General features: G+C 37.0%; 1 protein-coding gene across 2 annotated transcripts in view; it reads right to left on the reverse strand.

The window, feature by feature from the left end:
- Window positions 1-6,056, reverse strand: part of LOC123870915 (fatty acyl-CoA reductase 1) — a 37,991-nt gene that overhangs the window by 29,982 nt on the left and 1,953 nt on the right. The gene's annotated exons all lie outside the window — the stretch shown is intronic.

Consider the following 6,056-nt stretch of genomic DNA (forward strand, 5'->3'; position numbering starts at 1 on the left):
AGGCTGATGATGATGATGATGATGATCATAATATCTATGTATTTTATAATGCACCAGAACAGGTCAATACCTACCTACCGATTAAGATATTAGGTAGGTACCAAGTTAGGTACATCATTCCAAGAAACTACGTCGGTTAAACAATAGAATTTTGCTAACCTTGAGTTAGTTTTTATGATGACATGCAAAACAAAATGATAATAGGTAAGTAATTATGAAATGAAAAGATGAAAAACATAGGATGTACTTAACTGACGCACATCGAGGTTAAATTCACCGGTAAGTATGACGCAATAATATAATGCATATTTTAAGAAAGGACTCGCCATATATTTTGATCTATGTGTTAACTGTCATTTCAAAAGTAGGTACGGTTTACCAACGTACTTTTGACAAAACAGTTGATATACACTCTTCAGTTAAACAGTTTCTCAAAATTTACGCACTATAACTTACTATCATGTAAGTGCCTAAGTATAGATTAGGTTCTAAATTAAAATTTAGTAGCATGACGGGTGATTAAAGTTACGTTAAAGCAAAATGGTTTGCACAAGCACCTTCATGATTAAGATTAAACGTATGATGCAAAGTTAACAAATCCTGACTTGTGCAACCCATTTCGCTTTTATTGACGATCAAAGTTTGACGATAATTCTGTCATGCAAGAACCTAAGCCATGACTATAAAGTTCTAAGAACCTAGTTTTTTTTCTCTCTCGTCTGGCTTTACAAAGATTAGCCAATGTCAAGTTTGTAGTTATTTGTAACAAGTTAGTTAAACTATACAAGTATGGACCCCGACTGTGCCGGCGCTCGCCGACATACGCACGGCACCCCCTTAGAGCGCTTTTCAGTCAGTTTTAACAAAAAAACACTCCAAAAAGGCAGAGCACGCCCGCCAGCTAACACCAACACAGACGAAGTCCAAGTACCTAGTTTTTACATCGCTAAGTATGGTCGGTCAAAATCGGTAAACGGATTTTCCGGGACAAAAAGTAGCCTATGTCTTTCCTGGGTTGCTAGCTATCTCTGCAAGTACCTACCTTTCATCAAAATCAGTTACACGGATAGTAGTGAAAAGCTAGTAGGCAGACATACACACTTTCGCGTTCATAATGAAATTATTAGCATGAATGTGTATAAAAGATGTGCACACAGCCTAACAAATTCACGAAGCATTCTTGCAAAACTGCATCAATTGAGCTGAAATGTTATGATCACCCATTAGTTTTATACCACGTCTTAGACAAATTATTATATCTATTATTATTTATGCATGAATCTTATTATTAAGTGGGATAGGAATCGCAACGAACATCGAAAATAATTGTTTATTAGTTGCCTAACAAGTTTTCGATTCAATTGCCGGTTGCCAAAAACTATGCGAATTTTTTACTATGGTTATTACTAATAATAATAATTAACTTGGTACCTGGTATGTGTGGAACAAAGTCGCAATCTGGGTTGATCAATGTTTAGGTTTATGTACGCTTATATATTTTTCGGGATGCCATTTTCACGAGTAATATTTTCCCTACCTAAAAACGTGCGATCATCATAATTCAAGTCTATAAAATAGGTGGTAGCTGTAAGACCAACCGTCTGAATTCAGAATGACTTAGGAAGCTAGATTATTACATTTACAAGTTATAAGTTTATTGGTATTATTATTATTGATAAATCAATGAAGTAAGGTCTAACTAAATGGTTGGAGTACTGTATGCAATATTATCTTAGTACACCTGTCCTTCGAATCTCTACTAACAATGATGGATTTCGCAAAAAAATGGCAACATGCCTCTTAACCATAGCTTTTAAACACTGTAAAGTTGTAACCTTTAAAGAAATTCTTTCACAACACGAAGGTGTGTGCCATAGATGTCACATTCGTGTCAACTTATGGGCACGTAGCCTTGGTCACGACGAGTAGTTTGTGCATATTGCGCAAAGGAAAACAGGCTTTAGTGGCGTGAGGAACTTACTCATACCATCCGGTGATTATATTTGTTGTATGGGTATCTACTGATAGCTATTACCTGACCATTGAACTAAATAAGTATTAGTAGGGCTACATGTTTCAAACAAAAAATGTGTTAAGTACATGAAATTACTCAAAAATTGGTTGGACATCAAGTTGGGGTACGGACTACGGCCTACGCCTACGGGCATGTCGTGTCTGCCCTAAATATTTTCATGACCGGTTTCTACGCTGTTTCGAGGGTGAGGCTCTCCCTAACCCGCACCGGGTTAGCGAGAGGGCTGTGCGGGTGTGCGGGGCGTTCCCACCCCGATTGCCATCTCGACCTGTCACGTAATATACATATTATACTATACTAGTACTTGTAAGATGGTACGATACAGAACCCACTCAGGGCGCGTGTCCTGTTCGCACTTGGCTGTCTCGTTTAAATGTATCTTTGAACTAGATATCTATTGAAGCAGATCTTGATTGCTCCTATATTGCTCCACCACACGCACCGCACATTTCACAAGAAATGTTCACACATACAACCAACGAGTAGGTTTTAATATGTTTACCTATGTCTAAACCGCATTGATCAATCCTAGGATTAAGTCACCTTCCTGCATCTAATAACAAGGCAAGGTATGGTCTAATCTATTTTTCCTTAATCGACTATAAATTGGTACTAAGCGAATAAGAGATGTTCTACAAATTAGTTAATATCATCACGGTTTCATTGTCAAAGTCAAAGCATTTTATTGTTGAATTTGTTAAATAAATGATGTCATGGTGATTATTATTAAGTAAACTTAAAACTAATGGTTGAACGGGAGGGTTCCGAACGCGCCTTGGTCTGAGAAGAAGTCCACAGCAAACTCAGCCGGGTGTTCTTTTTATACATAGGTATAACTTAACTTAGGCAGGTACTTACGTGGTACTTACCTTTATCACCTTTTCACAATATTACTTTAACAAGACTATCACAACTGTTAAAGTTACTCATTCTCAAGCTTTCTTATCATTTAAAAAATCTTATAGGTACGTACCTATCAAGGTAATAGGATTTTTCAATATACCTACTGGTTTATGAAAACTTTGAACTTGTTGAAGTTCGCGGATCTCGGTAAGAACATTATACCTACGCCAAGTTTAGTCTAGAAACCGGTAGTTTTTCGAGTGGGATTTTCCCATCATCATCATCATCGAGTGCCATCTTCAATTTAAAGTTTGGCGGACAGTATGTAGATAGGTATGTGAAATATTTTGATCTTCTGCCATTTTTTAGGGTTCCGTATCTCAAAAGGAAAAAAACGGCGAAGTGCGAGTCAGACTCGCGCACTGAGGATTCCGTAGGTACTCGGGTAATTTTTCCGACATTTTGTACGGTAAATAAAAACTATAATGCATAAATATTAAATTCTGTTTCAAAATGTACAGATAAAGCATCTTCATAATAGTCCACTAGGTATAGTTATCTTACTGTGCGCGAGTTTGTTCTGTATCTCATGAATGGATCGTAATAGGTAACTACTGAGAGAGTTAAAATGTACCTACACAGAGTGTGTATTTCTATCGGCACAGCGCCAACAGCGCCGAGTAGGTACTCGGCGCTGCGCCGATAGAAATACACACATTTGGTAGCTATCACAACAAATAATAAAAAAAATCAAGATGGTCAAGAGGTCAAGTGTGGAGTTTATACTAAGCGTACCCACACGTTTTTGGACTCTTTATCGCGACTCGTGACACATTTAACTAAGCAATGTTTTTCCTGTTAATTAAGATAATTTTTGTGAAAATATGTTTGGACGTGATTGACTGTTTGACGCGAGCGACTTTATCCACCTGGATTTAGGGTTTTAAACATCCCGTGGAAATTGTTTGATTTCCCGAAAAAAAAAAACCGATTTTTTGAAAAAGTAGCCATGTCACTCTCGGTCTTTAACTATAGGTAGAGATACCTACCGATGCAAAAAATCACGTCGATCCGTGGCTCCGTGGCGACGTGATTGAAGGACAAACCAATAAATAAACACACTCTCGTATTTACATTTGTAAAGATAAAATTGACTCTGTTTATTTCAAATGTTCTTATATTTTAACCGGAAATAATAATTAATAAAATTGATATTCCGTTTATTATATTTTACTTACGTAGATAATACTAATTAGGTGAGTAGGTACGAACCTACTATAGTATAATTAAGTACCTACCTAATATAATTACCGAAAACACAAATGTTTTGTGGAGTTTTTTTGAATCGAACTTATGACCCATTTGAAACAATCGATTATTTGGTGTTGAACTACTGCGATTTCTATTGTCTTGTACCTAAGTACTAATGTACCTATTACGTAGATGGAGAATACAATAATTCTGAACACGTACCTACTATGACAAGGTCAAGAGCGTCTGTGCCTGATTACTGATCATTAATTCAATCCGTCCGTGGCAAAGTGGCATAACCCAAAATATTATCCATTTACTTATAGAAAGAAAAAGCACATAGTTTTCAAGTAAGTAGTATACCTACACAATTCTCTAAACGAATACAATAGTTACCACTGTTGTCTACAATAAAAAAAACCAGCCAAATGCGAGTCAGACTCGCGCACCGAGGGTTCCGTACTTGGTATAGTTATATATATATACCAAGTGGGGTATCATATGAAAGGTCTTTACCTGTGCATTCTAAAACATTATTTTCATGCTTAATGATTTATCGTGCAACATGTCGGAAAAAATACCCGAGTACGGAACCCTCGGTGCGCGAGTCTGACTTGCACTTGGTCGATTTTCTTTTATATATTTTGATATGGATGTAAGTGCCTACTCGTAGGTACCAGAAGAAGACTCAGTTTTCTTACTTACACAGGGCTGCCATTCATATAAATCGTACAAATCTTTTATTACAAATACAAAAATGTTTGTATGACGATTTCGATGCTTATTAGTAGATTTTACGCGCCTAGGCATTGAAATCGTACTGGAATCGTACTGGAATCTGGACTAATCTGAGGTACTAATTGTAAGCCACCGATGAAATAACTCGAGAGTAAAAAAGAAAATACAACGGACAAAAGAAAAGAAAATACCTTTAGCTTTTGACAGTGTTTTCCATAAAAAAAGTGTACGACTTTTTTCCATTTTCGCCTGGGCGTACGACTTTTTTAAGGCAGCCCTGTGCCTACATCAGTTAGTTCTGAGAATTCACTCAAGGTCAGTCGTTGTCGAGGAGTAAAAAGGAAAATACAACGGAAAAAAAGAAAAGAAAATAGGTACCTTTAGCTTTTGACACTTTAGCTTTTGACAGTGTTTTCCATAAAAAATAGTGTACGACTTTTTTCCATTTTCGCCTGGGCGTACGACTTTTTTAAGGCAGCCCTGTGCCTACATCAGTTAGTTCTGAGAATTCACTCAAGGTCGTTCGTCTTGCAAACGGAACGCAGATGCCTCCGAAAACTCGGTCAAGTTACGTAAAAAACTTTGTAAAACATGACTAACTCCTTTTCTAATTGAGTTTCGTTATACTTACTTACCTACCTATTTTTACCCGTCTGCGGCAATGCCAAAAGGAAGGGTTATGATTTTAGCAGTCTATGTATGTATGTTTGTATCCAGATTCTGTGTATTCCATCGTAGCGTCTAAACTACTGGGCTGATTTTGATGAATGAGGTGTCAATCGATTCGTCGTAAAGGTCCGGGTGACATAGGCTACATTTTATACGAAAAAAATTCACCTAACGAATGTTACATGAAAAAAAGTGGGGCTCTTCAAATTTTTTTTTGCTATTGTATCGTGGGGTGTTAAATGAAAGGGGAGAAAACCCACTATTCAGAATTACCCAAGAATTCAGAATTTTCACCCATTTCATTTGACGCCCCACTCGATACAATAGCAAAAAATATTTTTGGAGACCTCCACTTTTTCTGATGTAACATCCGCTAGGTCAATTTTTTTGGTATTAAATATAGCCTATGTCATCCGGGCCTTTACAACGAATCAATTGACACCTCATTCATCAAAATCGGCCCAGTACTTTAGGTGCTGTGGTGGAACACACAGAATCTGGATACAAACACACATACCTA

Source organism: Maniola jurtina, chromosome 13, assembly GCF_905333055.1.
Source record: "Maniola jurtina chromosome 13, ilManJurt1.1, whole genome shotgun sequence".
Lineage (NCBI taxonomy): Eukaryota > Metazoa > Arthropoda > Insecta > Lepidoptera > Nymphalidae > Maniola > Maniola jurtina.